This window comes from Theropithecus gelada, chromosome 3 (assembly GCF_003255815.1).
Source record: "Theropithecus gelada isolate Dixy chromosome 3, Tgel_1.0, whole genome shotgun sequence".
In the NCBI taxonomy this organism is placed as follows: Eukaryota; Metazoa; Chordata; class Mammalia; order Primates; family Cercopithecidae; genus Theropithecus; species Theropithecus gelada.
This window is the reverse complement of record NC_037670.1, coordinates 118,616,932-118,635,821: the sequence shown is the minus strand read 5'-3', so window position 1 is coordinate 118,635,821 and position 18,890 is coordinate 118,616,932. Positions and strand designations below refer to the sequence as shown.

At 33.4% G+C, this 18,890-nt stretch overlaps 1 long non-coding RNA gene across 1 annotated transcript in view; it reads left to right on the top strand.

Moving 5' to 3' along the window:
* The window catches only part of LOC112621307, a 69,986-nt gene that overhangs the window by 20,538 nt on the left and 30,558 nt on the right, over nucleotides 1-18,890 (top strand). Inside the window, exon 2 of the long non-coding RNA XR_003118700.1 lies at nucleotides 8,518-8,663. This is a non-coding gene — a long non-coding RNA (uncharacterized LOC112621307). The remainder of the gene's footprint in view (nucleotides 1-8,517; nucleotides 8,664-18,890) is intronic.

Below are 18,890 nucleotides of genomic sequence, written 5' to 3'. Positions count from 1 at the left end.
CTGCTTGCTATATTTCAACAAAACCATAATGGAGAAAGTTTTTAAAGGCCCAATTAGAATGATCAAAGGATTATAAAGGCTTCTTTATGAAGATACACTTAAATAATTAGGACCCTATAATCTGGAAAGAATAACTAAGAGGTGATATGTCTGATTTTATTTAAATTAACTTTATAGATGCTAATAGGTTACATGTGCTAATTTATAGTCAACATAGCTTGGGGAGTCTCTTGTTGAATATTTTTGTGACTGCTAATAAAAAGACACAAAAAATAATATATCAGAAACAGAAATCAAAATTGTAAGAAAAGTTAGATATTCAAAAATTCACATTTTTTGTGTGTCTTCCAGAATTCTTCTATACACATATAATACTTTTTGCATTGCTATTATCCTAGATAAGATGTAACCCTTTCTCAATTAATGTAGCATATATTCTCATGCTGTCAGTCATTACAATGATAATTTCATTCAATTTTGGAATTTTCTTCTGATTTCTTTGACTTCTCACTCTAGAGGATATGTTACCCTTTGATGTATTTCTACTCCATTTTTTTTTTTTTTAAAGCACAGACTTTTATCTACTGATACTCAAATCTTTATCTCAACTATCTTTTGCATTTTCATAGGTCACAAATACCTCAAACTCAACATGTCCTGGAAATAAACTATCATTATCACTGTTCAAAGCTGTAAATTCCTTCTTTATTCCTCATCTTTCCAAATAGCGATATCATAAACCAAATTCTCAAGACAAGATTCAAAGGACTACTTTAGACTCTTGTTTTCCCTCTCCTCTGATTCTGCAAATAATTACATATTAAATTCTGTCACTTTTACCCCCTGGTAATCAGTGACTTAGTGTAGACAGTACTATTGCTTGCTGTGATTATTGCAAAAATCTCATTTCTAGCCTCCTGTCTTCCATTCATCTTCCTCTCTGCTGCAGAATTATCATTCTAAACGTACATTTGATTATGTAACACCTAATTAAAATCCCCCATTGACTGCAATAATAATCCAGACTATTTAATCACAAGTAAAATAAATCTTACCTAAACTGGATTAAAATTATTGGGACTTGACTAATTTAGAAAGGTGTTATAGGGATGACAGGATCCCTGGCTTGAATGACGTTTTAAAATTTATTATATCTGATTCTCTGTCACGGTTTTCTCTGTCTCAGTCTCTCTCTCTCTTTTCTCTGTTTTTCCCTTCAAAAAAGTTTAAAACACTTGATTTTTTGTTAAAGAATTAAAAGATTCAGAAAACACCTAAAAGTAATAGATTTCAATGCACAATTGGGAAATTATTGGAAAATTCTGCTTGGTTTTGTTCTCTGTCTCTTTCTCTGCTTTTTATCTTTCTCCACTTTCATTATTAAAACATCCTATCCAAATCAAAAAATGAGTATTTAAAAATCTAAATATACATGTAAGTATCTAGGGACAAAAATTTATATGATAAAGAAAATAATATGTTTAACGTTAGGAAAAGGAAGGTAACAGTCTTAAGATTGCTCAAGCTAAGATAACAGATATGTTTCGATTGAGCTAATTCCCATTGAAGGCTTAACATTGTTAGACACTTAAGTGATTTTGATTATTTTTAGATATAACTTGTGTAAATTGATGTATATAATTTATATCACCATTTGAGGTATTCTAGTTTATTTTGATTATTTCTTTTTGTTGTTGTTCTTTAGCAGGTTAGTTAACATGCATCACAACTTCCTCCAATCATATACTATTAAATAAGAATATTAATAACAACACATGAAAAGTGACTTGGATATTAAAAATATATACATAGGCCAATATAAAAATTCAGAAAATGAAAGTTGTATATACACATATATACATAAACACACACACTGCTAACTTATTATTTCATATATCTCAAACTATGCATTAGTGTTATATTCATGATTGCTAAATTATTATTCTTAAAATAAGTATACTTGAGAGTGCTAATTATTATGGGAATTCAATTCTCTGAAAATGAAGAAACTGACCATTTTTAATTATAAAATGCAACTCCAAAAAGTTGTTTGCTAATTTTTTGCACCCCACACTGAGTTCTGAAGACATCTCTTACATAAAAGGAAGAGATTAGTTCCAGTCTTGGGGCAGTCTTTAGGGAGAGACAAGAAATATCAACTTACATTTACAAAATGATGTTTCAGGGCCCTTTTGCTGAGGTCTCCATGCACCAGCTGATATAAGATGTTGAGTTACATGTAAACACAGGGAAGAAGGGCCTGCACATATCTTTGTAGTAGATCTCTGCCTGATTGATCCACTAGACAAAGAAGGAATACTGTGTTAGTGGATAGCATTCATTGGTTCCCACAGTAATTCAAGTATTTATAGACATGCTTTTTCATTTTCCTTCATACTGAATCTTGAACCACTTAAATCCAGACTATACCAATTATCAAGTACAACTGTTTGAAATCAGGGTTCTTTGACAATACTTCAAAAGTTTTATTTTAAACTATCATATGCATAGATGCTCAAAGACACCAGACTTGAATTTTCCCATGTAAAAATAATGTGAAAGACCCCTCTAACAGTCTACCCCCTCATATGTGTAATAATGTTATTATATTTACAAAAAGAGTCACAATCTGTTACTTATACATTATTGTCTCCTTTTTAAAAATGGTTATTTTGAAATAGAATTCCAGCTGAATCATTAATAAATATCACTACATAAAAATTTTACACAATAAGCAAGCACCATGAGCATTTACCTGTGAGTATTATGCTAGTGCTTTACAATCCCTTAACTGAATAATTGAATAAAGATAAGAATACATAAATATATTTAATTGATTAGTCATATTTGTCTGATTAGACTTTATTTTTAATATTATAATACAGGGAGATCTTTGTGGAAATAACAATGAATATTTGCTACAACTGAGTATGACAGACCATACAGCTGGACCATATAAACTGGACCATATAGCTATAAATAAAAAAGAAAGGTAAGGTCATGTGAGCATCAGATTAGTTTATATGGAATTAAATAACTGAGTAATTATGACATTTATTTTAAAAATTCATATGAGATAAAAAGTCATAGTAGATACAAGGTAGGTCTAAAACGTTAACTCTGAACCTGAGAAATTAAAAATGAATAGCAACAGAATTAGCAAAAACTTGGATAATGCTATTAATTACCCGGGCGTGGTGGCATGTGCCTGTAATCCCAGCTACTTGGGAGGCTGAGGCAGGAGAATTGCTTGATCCTGGGAGGCAGAGGTTGCAGTTAGCAGAGATCACACCACTGCACTCTGGCCTCGGTGGCAAGAGCAAAACTCTGCTTCAAAAACAAAAACAAAAAAACCAAAAAAACAAAAAACAATATCACATTCGTGAGACATAGTGTTTTCAAACCAAATTATTGGAAAACTATGGATACCAGGAGCAATACAAGGATTTTTAAGACTTCGCTTTGAATTTTATGAATACTACATATGTGTGTGTGTATAACTTAAAATTATATGAAAACATTCAAATTTATAATTTACTCTATATTAATACATTAGAGACCAGTGATATGTTAACTCATGCTTCAAATTTAATTGGCAAAGGACTACTCATTTTCCTCCAGACCTTAAAATAAACATCTCCAACTGTAAACCACATGAAAATGTATTTGAATTTCTTATAATGTGTCATGGGTCTTATCTCAATTCACATTTCACCTGGGCACCCACGTGTTAATAAAATGTATGCATGAGTACATGACTTGAACACACATACACCGTGTTTCATTAAATGCTCAACAAGTCTCAGTCATGTATGCTAAGAAAACACTCACATCAGGGAATAATAGTTTTTCAGTAAGAAGTAAACATCTAATATACTATGTTAAGATAGACTTGTATCATTTCAACATTTAGAAATCCTATTTTTTTGTGTATTACTTGTATTATTTTAACATCTAGGTTGTTTGAGAGCAATTGATTAAATTTGCACTTAGAATTTATAATTTCACTTTAGTGTTTCCAAATCAACTTAGTTCAAAATTATGTGTGGGGTTTTTTTTTGTTTGGTTTTTTTTTTTTTTTTTGAGACAGAGTCTTGCCCTGTTGCCCAGGCTGGAGTGCAGTGGCATTACCTTGGCTCACCGCAACCTCTGCCTCCCAGGTTCAAGTGATTCTCCTGCCTCAGCCTCTTGAGTAACTGGGATTACAGGTTTCTGCCACCACTCCCAGCTAATTTGTGTAGTTTTAGTAGAGATGGGTTTCACCATGTTGGCCAGGCTGGTCTCAAACTCCTGACCTCATGTGATCTGCCTGCCTCAGCCTCCCAAAATGCTGGGATTATAGGTGTGAGCCAACAAGCCTGGCTAAAAGTAGGTGATAATGCCAAGAGATCTTAAACAAGATCCAGTTACTATGTTTTAAATATACAGAATTTTGCTGGATTATACATATATAACAAACTTAATAGGATTGCTCTATGTAAGGAGTCCTTAGTTCTGGGAGGGAGAGAAATTCAATTTACTTTTGGTTGTATTGTATTGCATTGCATACTCATTTACAAAATAGTTATTGTTTAAAATTTTTACCATGTGCCCCCTGTAACAAATTAATTGTCTAGTGCAATGTGGCAAATGTTATAATTATGGATTTTTTAAAATGTAATCTGAAATGACTTCATCGTAAGACTCCAAGGGTTCTTGAATCTAAGCAACCAATATAAAGTAAATTTGAATCTGACATGCAAATGTTATTATCATTAACCATTTAAATAGGAAAATATAAACATTTTTTAAGTCAGGAAATACATTTACAGAATGCATTTGAATATTTTCTTTCATATATGTCATTCGAGAAAATAAGTTTTAATAGCCATTTTCCCATAACTGCTATAAGGCTTAACTTTACAATATACTTTCACTTCTATTGGATCATTTAATTCTTTAAAGAAAAAAAAAAAAAAAAAACATGTGAGGTGGGAATTGCACTCGTTTTATAGTGAAGAAAACTGAGGCTCAGAGAAGTTTAGAGCTTCTGGTAAGACCCAAATGTCCTGTTCTATTTTTCACAATATTTCCAGGGATGGAAGATGTACATATGAAAAATAAATAACACAAATTTGAAAGTACAACACAAGCAAGTACTTTCTACATAAGAAATTGAGAATTCAGAAAATAATAAAGGAATGGAAGTTTTATTCCAGGAGCACCATGAGAAGGCCTTATGGCCTCAGCGCTCTGAAGACCAGCACTGACACCTGCTAGAACCTCTGCCTTAGTGCCAGTAACTTGATGTTTTTTGGGTTCCTTGTGTCTAAGTCCATGTCTGGGATTCTTTCTACTATCTCTGTTCTGTTAGGATCGAAACCTTAACTGTCTTTGCTACTTGCTGCCTAAGATACAACATGTATTCATTAATAAGTATCTGATAAATGAATTTATGTTTTCTGTCATCAGCCTAGAGATTGGTTTTATTTTCTTGAACCCTAAACAGATTATTGAGTTGTAACTACGGATGCCATAATTGTTGTAACGCTGGTAACTTATCTGCCCTCTTATATTATACGTTGTTTTCTGTTCACTAGTCCCCCACTGTCATGTTAAACTAACTGATTAAAATATAATCTATTGCTTTATGTATGTAACCTTCTTCACCTCTGCCATGCCCACCAATTTTTATTTGCCTAACTGTGCACTATTTAGGATATTGCATTCTCTCTGATGCTCATGACTTCCTGAAGTGATTACAGCTTACTTCATTTACCAAATATCCATTGTACTCAATTTATAAGTTCAATGCCAGGCCAGCTGTACCACAAATGTCTCATCTGTACTTATTTAGACTGTGTCCCAGCCTGTCCTCAATCATCACACAGAGTATAATTTACCACACTGATCTTTGCAAAGGCATTCCTCCAAGTTATATTTGACAAGAACATAAACATAGACAGCATTTTTTCAAACCTTTAGCATTCATGATGGCACCTGACATTCTTGAGAATCACAAAGAAAAAAATGAATAATTTATCTTTGAATATCATTTCTGTAGAAGGATCATCTTGCAATGCTATATTTAGTAAATTATTATCAGCATATTCTCACAAAAGTGTATATTCTGATAATTATGCTTTTCCTATATTCCACCTGAAATCTAGGTAATGTATGCTGCTGTTAATACATACACAATAGCCTGCAATGGATAAAAGTTGTTGTTTAAATTCCTCTAGAATTCCCCACCCCCATGCCCCTGCCAACAAATTCTACTCCAAGAGGAAACTCTGTCTCTCTTTTTTTTTTTGTAGTAGGATCTCACTCTGTAGCTAAGTCTGTAGTAAACTGGTGCAATCAGAGCTCAGTGCAGCATTGATCTCCTGAGCTCAAGTATTCCTCCCGCCTCACGCCTCCAGCCCCAGCCTGTAGCTGGGACTATAGGCACTTACCACCATTCCCAGCTAACTTTTAATTTTTTTGTGTGAAGATGAAGTTTCATTATGTTGCCCTGGCAGATCTTGAACTCCTGGGTTCAAGCAATCCTCCCACCATGGCCTCCCAAAGTGTGGGATTACAGGCCTGAGCCATCTGGCCCTGCAAAGAGTAATCTCTACCCTAAATTTTGTGTTTGTATGTCCCTTATTTTTATTTTCATTTATGTATTTATTTTTGAGACACAGTCTTAGTCTGCTGTCCGGGCTGGAATGCAGCTGTATGATTTGGGTTCACTGCAACCTCTGCCTCCCTAACTCTAGTTGCCCTCCTGCCTCAGCCTCCTGAGTAGCTGGGACTAATTTTTGTATTTTTGGTAGAGGCAGGGTTTAAGCTTGTCCCTTATTTTTAGAGTATTTTATCATATAAATAATATAATATTTTAAGTCTTGCATGTTTTTTAATTTAAATAGTGCATTGTATGTAATTGTACATTAATAAATTAATTTTCATTTTAAAAATATTTAATTCTAAAAACACTAAAATTTATTTATCCACTCTATCGATGGATTTTTGGGTATTTTCAAGGTTTTATAGTCTTAATGAAGTGGAAATATAAATATTCTTATGGTCTTCTGGTGCACATATGTTTCCTTAGGTACAAGTCTAGGAGACATATTGCTTGTTTGAGAATATTCAAATATTAAAATTTACAAGATAATGCCAAATTGTTTTTCAAAGTAGTTGTAGCAATTTACACTCACACTGTAATATATAATTAATACCAATGTTTTTCTCCAACATTTTTTATTGTTGAACTTCTTAACTTATGAAAATTAAACAGTGGCACATTGTTGTCTTGATTTAAATTTCTCTAATCTCTAATATTGGTTCTATGCATTTACTTTTAGAATACATATTCCTATCTTTTCCCCACCCCAAAAAAACACACAAAAATGAATTCTTCTAGAATATCTGTAATTAAATATGGTGCTATATAGGTTTGGAGTTGTAGCTGAGTACAGGTCAACTTTATAAAAAGATACTCACAAGACTATTGCTTCTTATTGTATGTTTATTATAAATCAGTAGAGGAATAGTAAAAACAATATTATAGTAAAATTTTTGGTAATGGTCTTTCTTTAGGATTTTAAAGAATCAAAATGAAAATAAAACAAGTGAAGATGGAAATAGATAAAATAAAAATGGGGACTATTTACTCCATTATCATATTATTAAGACATTGACTAATGGAAAATCATATTAATTTTTTGCATGATGCTAAAACTGAAAAAAAAAATATTTCATCCTTTAATGGATCAAGCTGCATGTTCTACTTTCAAAAGTATGTAATTTTCATTATGATGCCATAAAGAAGTTAGTGTTATCATCTATACTTCTATTATCTTTTAAAATATATGTAGCCAGTAAACATTGAGTTAAAACTTTTCCTGTGTTTAACCAGCACCAACAAGCAGAACATTAAACATGAATTCGATCACCAGACAATATTTTAAGCCCATCTTTAAATAGCCTGTATGAGTTAATTGCATTTAAAATGAATGGCTTGGTTAATTCACTGAAATCAATGGTTTTATCTCTCTGTAAAACAGCAGTATCCCAAACTTGTACCTAATCAAAATGTACATAAGGAACTTACTTAAAATATTTATTGTTCTACCCTCTCTTAGTGAGTCTAATTTGGCAGATTTGGGGCTTGGCTCAGAAATTTGTACTTTCAACATGAGCTCCAGACTAATGGTTTATCAGCTACATTTTAAAAACGATTTGGGGAAAGGACTATCAGAACAGACTCTCCCTTTGGTAGAGTTCCTAACTAAGAACCCTGAGAGAATCATGTCACTATATTACAACCTGGGCTACAGAGCAAGAGTCCATCTGGAAAAACAAAACAAACAAACAAACAAAAAAAAAACAAAAAAAAACCTCTGAGAATTCAAAGTTGATTAGAACCTGACGAAGCCCTCTAGAATGTTCTCTACGTTTGAAAAATAAATAAATGTAAGAACTGCTCTAGAATGTATATTCTCAACCAGAGTGCCAGCTTCATGAACGCTGGGATTTATGTTGGTTTTACAGCTTGAATGTCTCCGGTGAAAGCTTTCAATAAATATTTGTTGAAAAGGAAAGGAGGAGGAAAGCAAAGGAGGAAGGATGGAAGGAAGGATGGAAGGAAAGAAGGAAGAAACAAAAGAAGGAACGAAGGAAGTTAATGAAGACTCAAGGTGATTCTTAACTTTCTAATACAGAATTCTCTTTTCGTTTCCCCCTTCCATCCAGATAAATGACATGCCATGATGGAAAACCTGAAATATGTTTTGTGATGCCTTTTTGCTGCTACTACCAAGAGTAAAACCAAACTCTTGAAACTGGGTCTTTTTCCTCTTTTTCTGCCATGGCCCATAGTAACCTTCCTTGCTTGCATGTTCCACTACACCTCAGTGATGCTTCAGATATGCAACTAAACTCCTGCACAATAAATATAAAGCTAGGACAAGTCACTTAATTCAGATTTAAATATACAAATTTTCCTTGCAGTAACTTAAAATTGATACTTCTCATCCACTGATTTCCTGCCAGGATCTTGCCTACTAAGGGCCATGATTATTCTGGCTAGCATATCTCATTTTTTTCCCTTTAGTTAGGCAAGTTACTTTAGTGAGAATCTTGGTAGAGACTCTATAGTTTGGTGTCTGGAAGACTGTCTTTTTTTTTTTTTTTCCCTTTCCCAGTGTTTTCTTTATAATCTTTGTAGTCTACTGTATTGGGTAAGCTTGGACTATAAACTCAGTTTTGAGTTCTAAGACTGATTCATTAACACACTTAAACCTTAGGTTATTTCTTTTATTTCTAGAGACTTCAATTTCGTTATCAAAAAAATGAGAGCACTGCTAGAGTAGACCTCTAGGATCTCTGCTATTGAATGATTGTGTAATTCTCTGCAGAAAGGTAATTTTCCTTGTAATGCTGACTCTGATTCTTCAGATTCACTCTCTTTCACTGTACCCTCAACTATTTGTTTTCTTGCTCTCTATTAAGTATAAATAAATCCACAAATTTTCTGAAGATAGAAATCATAATTCTCTATCACTTTTGGGGAGGGATGATATTTTGTTACAACTCTATAGGAAACAAATTAGGATTCAGAGGGGTTTTGACTTTTTGAACTTGAGAATAGCTCATGTTGAACAAGAAAATTTGTGTATTATCTGACGCTCTTTAAGATCTTCTAAAATGTTTAGCAACAGGGAAGTTATCCAGCCTTATTATCTGAAAAAAAAAAAAAGCCTGAGCAAACAATTACACAAACTTTTGCTCATTAATAGATGGCTGAAAGACACAGTCATAGGCCCGTTGTTCTTTTGTTACTTTTTTTGGGGCAGTTTAATCATGTTAAATAGTAAAGTTTTCACTCCCCCAGTACCACCTCCAGTACATCATGGTTTTACATGTTGATGAGCAACGTCACCTCAATGCCTTAAAAAAATGCAAGATATTTAAGCCAATTCCCCCATGTATAAAATAAATGTATGTATACATATCTCTTAGCTCCTAGCTCCTTCCTGTCAGCATGTAGGTTTCCAGAATTAATGGTCCTTTTATATTCTTTCTCTGCCTCTGATTTCTCTCCTTTCAAGTAATCTTAGCACTGTTTCTGTTTCTGTAATACCTATGTCCTGTAATTCTATATTTCCCTGCTACACTTTACCTTTAACATGTATGCCTTACGTTTAATTCAACAAATATTTATTGAATCGATATGTATAAGGTATAAATGTTCAAAGATTTTTTAGATACAGCTTTTACACTCTAGGAGTTTTGCTAAGAGAGAATATATAAACAATTGTAATAAAGAATTAGTAGGAAATATAGATAGATAGTTAAAGAAAAGACTAAAGTTTGGCCAGGTTATTTCTTGTTAGCTCTATTTTAATTAACTGATTCATTTTCAAGTATGGTAAAGATTAGAAATTGATTTACACACAGATTTTAACAGTGGATTTATGTATTTGCATTGCCTTCCGCCAAAATCAGACCTCTAATTTTTAATTTTGTTTTAATGTTTGATATGGTAAAACTGCAAAAATGACTTGGTGGCAGACTGGCCTTTCACATTAGCTCCTTAAATTACACTAAGTAGGCAAGAGAAGAGTATAATTACATATGAAGACAGTAGTGCTTAAAAGATAAGCAATGGAAATGTTTTATGTCCATGATAGCAAATAGATTAAACACTTACTACAGGCCAGGCACTATTCTTAATTTATTCATATAAATTAAGACTTAATTAAACTCCCTTATTTAAAGACTATTATAATAATCATTTTATAAATGAAGGAAAAGACATAGAAAGTTGAAGTGACTTGCCTAGCGAGGAATAATTATGCAAGATTGTTCAACTTAAGAGCCATGTTCTTAGTCTTTACCTCTGTGTCTCTCTGGAGTAAGAACACTGTTTGAAGGGCAAATGGCTATGGAATCAAAGAAATTGGGATCCAAGTATTTCTGATACTTTGTATGAATCATTCCGTTAGTTTTAGATGCTTTAGAAAATAAAAAGGCCATTCTATCTAAAATGCCTAATAAACTTCCTTGAGTAAGGACACTTGCATCTGTCCAGTTTCCTACCCTTGGGCAAAAAGTATCAAGATTTGCATTTATGGGCTTCTATCTTTTGAAGAGCACATGCATCTTATTGGCATCTTTTTAGTGTGTACATGCGGGGTGCATCCCATCCAAAGATAAATGCATACCACAATGGCTGAAACATGGCTAGCAAAATAGTTGTGTTGAAAATTTTTTCTGACTCTTAACCATCATTTAACCATCAAAAATAGCTGACGTGATAATGATAACAGAACAGCTGTGCTATTTTAAAGTGTTTTGGTTCCTAAACAACCTCCCACTATTACTCCCTGTCAAGATTTGCTGTTTTTATCCACTTGTGCAAATAAATTATTACTTGAATATGGAATAGATCAGGAGAAAATATGAAAGAAATATGCTTAAGTAGATATATTTCCAGATCCAATAGTAATGGATGCAACTGATTTGCCAACTACATTCAGTTTATACATTGTAAAAATGAATCTGCTACCAGAAAGCCTGAGTTGAGAAAGTCCAGACTGGTTTATAACAATTTCCTGCTGGTGTTTTTTGACATAATTTAACTCTGAGTCAACAAAAACTTTTTTCTATATCATGTAGCTTGACAATATTAATTGAATACTTCCCCTCAGAATTTGAACCATTGACAAAGAAGCCAAAATTTTATCATGTTTCCAGAGGTCAAAGCTTAATTAGCAGGCAATAGTTTCCTGAGCAGGTACAGTTGTTATGTCTAAAAAAGACCTCAGTGAAATATACCGTCACTTAATTTAACGCTCAGTTTTCTGAATAAGAAAGACAATGGATCCACTGGAGGGTGAACGTAGTGTCATGATAACTAAAGTCAATTTGTTGGTTTAGGAATCTGCTTAGAATTTTAGTTATTCAGCTGTGTTTACTAATAAACTGTGCAGGCATGTAAACAAGCAGTCTCAGAGACACAATGGCTAGACTCTCTGTTTCCAAAATATTGGCCCCATGTGCAAAGTTCATTCACAAAACTACACTTCCATTGGTTAAGCAGTGGATAGCTGAGCAAAAGAGAAGCTGTTGTTCTAACTTTGTGATATTTTTGAACATTATAAAATCTTAAGGTACATTCTAGGTAATACTACCAAATAATAAAAATAGAATAAGAGCAAAATTTCATATAAATACATACAAGCACTACATAATTCTTTTAAATTAAAAAAAAAAAGAGAGAGGGAAAGGAAAAGGAGATGAAGATCAGTATTACGCTTCAGGCTTTTTATGTAGAATATACTAAAAGACCATGACCAAATGGCTCTGCCATTGTGGGTAGTTCCTGACGTGCCATTTCCCACAGTCCAAATTTTTTACAGTCTCTAAGATTGTTTTATAAAATTGTTAGATCACATCAATAAGATCTGCCAAATTAAATATTTGACTTTTATCTGATATTCTATATCTGGTGTGTGTGTGTGTATATATATATATGTGTATATATATATGTATATATATATATATATACACACACACACACACACATACACATCTAACATTCTATAAGCAACTCAATGATTTAACTATTAATGTTTTCTGAGTTGTAAATATTTTATATATATCCCTTTAAGTAATAGTTCATAACATACATTTAGTTTTAGCTTTCTACTCAACATATATTTATAAACTAACATTACTGAAATATTTTGGATCCCAATATACACGTACTCTATAATTCCTATAGAGTTAAATTAAAGCTACTTTTAAAGAGTTAATAAACTTTCTTATTTAGTTTTTAAGTGAAGGAAATAAAATTTGAGCTTGAAATATTAAGACTGACTCTTCATGGGAACTGGAATGAATTATTCAGAAGCATTCAGAAAAACATCGCTTTGCCATATTTTTTTCTAGCATAAAAAGTGGATAACCTATTCACTCTGAGTATTTCCTAAAATATCATGGATTTTGTGTTTTGATCCCAACATAAATATTTTTGAAGTCAAATATTGGAAAAACTTGGAGAAGATTCTTGAACCCCACCTTTATATTCTTTCTCTCCGTAGCTAAAGTAGAAGTTTTCAGCCTTGTCCTAACAGAACGTCACTGCAAATACCTGCATCCCTTTGTTTCCCATCTTAGGCTTTCTTCAGCTCTGAAACCAAAAATGCACTGAACTTAACATACTCAGGGGCAGTCCTTAACAGATGGAAGACTTAGTGGATAAACCCCCAGCCTTCCTATTGTTCAGTGGGACAATTTGAAGGTGTGGTCCACACAGTAGCTCTGAGGGGGTCCAATAGAGTGGAACATCAATTATCTGTAGCAGTAACCCTCTCATTAATGTACCATTTATTGGCTTTTCTCCTTTTCCCATCTCACTTATCTCATCTGTCCCTCACTCTTATCTCCTAAGATCACCTCCCAAACAAACTATATGTTTGTTTGTTTGTCTTTTTCTCGTGTTGGCTTTTGGAGAAAAATGAACTAAAATAATTTGACCTCCAGTTTCTATAAAGAGATACTTAAACCTTTCCAATACAAATAAACAAAAGTTCAGTGAACCTCTTGAAGTAAAATTCACAAAACAATGTTCTGATGAATTAATCTATATGATTCGAAAACTTGTGTATTCCATTGCCTTGATTGCACAGATAATCTAAATATCAAAAAGAAACCAAAGCTATCCTCAATTGTCCTTAAGTTTTAGTTTTGATAATGCATGAAACTTAGATGTTGCTATGTTGTTCAGTATTTGGCCAGCAAAAAGCTTGGCTAATTCTCTTATTATTAACCACAACCTACATCAGCATTGTTGCCAAGAATGTGAAGATAAACTCCTCAATGTAATACATGCCAAAAAAATTGTGTCCTTTGTGTCTAATTGAACATTTTTTTCCATTTTTTTGAAAGTGAGCACTTTTTTTCAATTATGTTTGTTTTTAAAAAGACTGTAATTTTAACTGGATGAACTGCTTACTAATTCTTTCTTCTTTTTCTATTTTTCCTGTGGAGTACTTCCTATTTACTTTTCTTATCTAAGGTGAACAACATGATGTTTATACATACATACACACTATATATATTAAAACATATGTAGCTTTATATATGATGTGTATATATATATACACACACACACATAGTTAAATGGTTAGTTTAAACACATGAACAAGGTTGGCTGAAACTCAATGAAAATGCTTTACTCCTAAGTATTTTTACTAAATAATAGTACCACTAAATTAGAAAATTTTCAGGCCCTAGATTTTAGGGATTTATTTAGCTGTAGTGTAAATATGTAGAATATAATTCATAGGGAAATATTTTTTCCAGTTAAGATCCAGTTAAGATTGGGGATTATACTAGCAAAAAAATACTTAAATTCGATATTTGAGGCTAATAAAATAAATGTGATTAATAATAATGCAAAAACATAACTACAATTGTTAAAATATATTAGTTTAATATTTTGTCTAGTTAATTTAACAAAAGAAAATGAGATGGAGCAGAGAAAAGGACAAAAGATAAATTGTCAGAAAGTTGCTCTACTTTGTAAAATTCTTAAGTGACTTAGATGCAACTAACTTAATAACATGTTACTTGAAAATATAAATAGTGAAATTTCTTATAATTGTAATTGTTATCTCATGGCCAAATGAGATGTAAACTGTAGAAAATCTCTGTTTTTCTAAGTTGTAATGAGGAAAACTTATCTTTCTGTCTACATGTAACTTTTCAGAGCCAAAATATCTCTGAAAAAATTCGTCTCTTTGAAACTCTTTTCCTTTTCTTATAAGCAATAATTATGCCATTTTTCAAGTAACGTCTCATTCTTAAGAGCCATAAATGACATTGAGAGAGCTATAAAAGATTTTAATTTTATATATTGACAAGCATAATCCAAATTTCCTGTTTCACCGGCTAAAAGTAAATTCTGTACCATCTAGTCTAAAGGTAAGATTTATTATTTTTTGTAAATACTTAAAGTTAGTAAACACATTTTAAAAATTTTTTATTTATTTATTTTTTTGAGTCGGAGTCTCCCTCTGTCGCCCAGTCTGGAGTGCAGTGGCGTGATCTCGGCTCACTGCAACCTCCGTCTCCCAATTTCAAGAGATTCTCCTGCCTCAGCCTCCCGAGTACCTGGGACTACAGGCAGCCGCCACCACACCCGGCTAATTTTTTTTTTTTTTTTTTGTATTTTTAGTAGACATGGAGTTTCACTGTGTTAGCCAGGATGGTCTCGATCTCCTGATCTCGTGTTCCGCCAGCTTCAGCCTCCCAAAGTGCTGGAATTACAGACGTGAGCCACCATGCCTGGCAGTAAATACATTTTCTGTTGGGCAATACATTAATTTAGAAATTTAAAATTAATAAATAATTGCCAGCAATCAATACTATTACAGTTAACACCTTTAAAAAATTACAGTAACTTAATTGATGTTTAATTTCATCTCTAAACAATTTATTTTAAGTAAGGAATTGCAGGATGACCACAAAGTTCAGTTGAAGCTAAAGCCAGAGCTGTCCAACTTCCCACCGTATTTTCGCCTCCATGCTGAAAAGGGAAAGCATTACCTCTTGATCAAAAATGAAGGATATGACTAAACCTATTAAAAGTTGTGCTCTTTTCTTCCCCACATTTTGCGTTTTGGATTTCCCCCTTACTGTTCTCATGAGAGTCAGTTCCCATGAGACGTGGTTGTTTGAAAGTGTGTAGCACTTTCTCCTTTGCTCTCTCTCCCTTCTGCTCCACCGTGGTAAGATGTGCTTGCTTCCCCTTCGCCTTCTGCCACTATTGTAAGTTTCCTGAGAGCTCCCAGCCATGCTTTCTGTATAGCCTGAGGAACCCTAAGTCAATTACACCCCTTTACTTCATAAATTACCCAATTTAAGGTTTCTGTTTTGTTTTGTTTTGTTTGTTTTGTTTTCCGAGACCGAGTCTCACTCCGTCGCCAGGGCTGGAGTGCAGTGGCACAATGTTGGCTTACTGCAACCTTCACCTCCAGGATTCAAGCAATTCCTCTGTCTCAGCTTCCTGAGCAGCTGGGACTACAGGCGCACACCACCAAGCCAAGTTAATTTTTGTAATTTGTTGTAGAGATGTTGTTTTGTCATGTTGGCCAGCCTGGTCTCAAACTCCTGACCTCAGGTGATCTGCCCACCTCTACCTCCCAAAGTGTTGGGATTACAGGCATGAGTCACAGTGCCCAGCCTCAGGCAGTTCTTTATAGCAGTGTGAGAACGGACAAACACAGCTACATTCTTGGGACCTCCATTTTGGACTTTCATCTCAAGAACTGTGAGAGAATAAATTTCTGTTGCTTTAAGCCACTCAGACTTTGGTGATTTATTATAGCAGCTGTAGAAACTAATATGGAAGGTAGCTAAATATTTTATATGACTTGGATACTTCAATTATTGCTCACATTTCCGGTATTATACATAGGTAATTAAAGATTCTATTCTTCCTGAGGTAATAACTTACTAGATAAATAATTAGTTAACATTCTTTGAATGTTATCCATGTAGAAGGCACCGTTTCCATTGTTTTCATGTATTAATTTGTAAAATTTTCATAATTACATAAAAATATGTACTAGTATGTCTTCAAGTTGATTATTCTATTAGTGCTTCTTTCTTTCTTTTTTTTTCTTCTGCTTTTGTATGGATAGAATCAACCTTTTGTATGCTGGTACTTTTACCCTATCTTTATATTTCCTGGGTACCAATCTCCTTACCTGCAAAGAAAGAGATTTGAAAATGTGGTCTGTAGAGTCCTCTCCTGACATAGCCTATGATTCTAAATCCTATCCACAATTCCCAATTCAAGACCAGATGGCCATTTTCGGTTCCCCCACCCATGTTTCCAAGATGGGCTGACTTCTCTTTGCCAAGTTTGTTCATGGGACCAATGTGGTATATCCAAAGTGTATCCAATCTTGAAAAAAATGATGACATCCTTGAGGATAGACTATGTTATACTTTCTTATCCTCATCACAGAATAGATATTTAATAAACACCTATATTATCATCACAAAATCACTTATATCTTATACGACATTGCTCTAAAAAGAAAAGAAAGTTACTGTCACTTGATTAAGTTTCTTATCTTTTAGGGGGCACAAACTCTGCTTTTTACAACTTTTACTCAGGAGACTGATTTAACACAGAGAGAACCAATTAAGTATCACTATTTTTGTTGTATCACTTCCCCCTGCATATCCTGATTTAAAAATTCTTTTATTACCAAAGAAATAATGCATCACTGAATCAGAAAATGTTTAAGTATGGTCTGGTGGGAGATTTGCTCACACATAAGTAAACCGTGTAACTTCTGGAGTCATTGAAAAATAGTATTTCTTATTATCTGACAAGATGTCAGCTATGCACTTAGGACGAGCCTCAAAAACACTTGTTTGATGATAGGTGGATAGGTGGACATTGGGTCAGAGTCAGATAGACTTGTGTTTGAAATATAGCTTTGCCATTGATTATGTAAACTTAGAGAAGTTGATTAAGCCTTCCCAGCTTCAGTTTCTTTGTTACAGTAAAATAGAGATGGTAGTAACTATCTTATGTTTTTGTTGAAAAGATTCCTTAGGATGATGTATATAAACCACTTAGCATTCCTTGGCATAAAGAAAGAAGCTCAATAAGTAACTTTCTTACTATTTAAATCATTGTGTGGAAGCATTTATGGAGTGTATTTTTGTTTATCTTTAAAAACAGTTTGCTTTGGTTCGTCAGATTAATTTGTGAGAACATGAATAGCACAGTTGTATAAGAAGTTTAGAACCTGTTTAATGTAAGATCATGTAACCATCGAATATTAGAGCAGTAGAACCCTGAGACATGAAACATTTCATTTCACTTCCATCATTCACAATACAAAACACATATACATCATACAGACGAAGAAAGGGAGACCCTGGAATTGGAATATATTTTTTTTGTTTGCACATATAGAAAACTTGGAGGCTAGTCCTAATTCTCTCTTTTTCTAGCCAGCATTGCTTTATCCACACAATTCAGTCCTCTCAGATAATGAGACATCAACATGAAGAAAATTGGAAGAAAGTAACAAAACATGACACAGATGTGGAGTGTATGTGTTATCTATTAACGAAGTAATGCTATAAGCCAACCATAATGCTCAGTGACATACAATAATAAACATTATTCAAATCTATAGGTGGGTTACTTATGCTGGACTTAGCTGGCCAGATTTTCTGATCTGACTGGGCACCCTCAGGCATCTGTGGTCTGTTTCTGAGGAAAGATGGCTATTGGCTGAGGCACTCAGCACTTCTCATAGTCTATTATCTTGAAGGTAGCTTGGGCTTGGTCTCACAGCATGGCAGGAATCCAGGCGAGAGAGAGACAGCAGAGGTATTCACATCTCTTGATGCTTAGGCTTATCCCTGCTACAGTATCACCTCTGCCAAAGTCTACTAATCAAATACATCATGAAACCAATCCAGAACTAAGCGATGGGGAAACAGACTCCACTTCATGATGGGAAAAACTTCAGAGTGCTGTTGCTAAGATGTAAACACCAATAGGGGTAAAGAGTTGGGGCCAATTTTGTAGGCATTCAAAGGAGATTGTGCAATTACGTAATAAAATTTACCTTTCCATTCTCTGTCTTATAATATTTCTCCAAAATATTTGATACATTGGTGTCTAGTTGCTTTCTAATTGATATCATAAGAAAACTTCAACATTTAATAAGAAAAAAATGCCAAAATAAAATCTTTTAAATGTTAATAAACTCAGTTGAATTGCAAAATGTAAATACCAATTTCATCTCTTCTTTAACCATAATCAGCCTTCTATAACCTTAGTCTGAGTGCATGTGGAGTCTTCTTTATCATGAATTAAA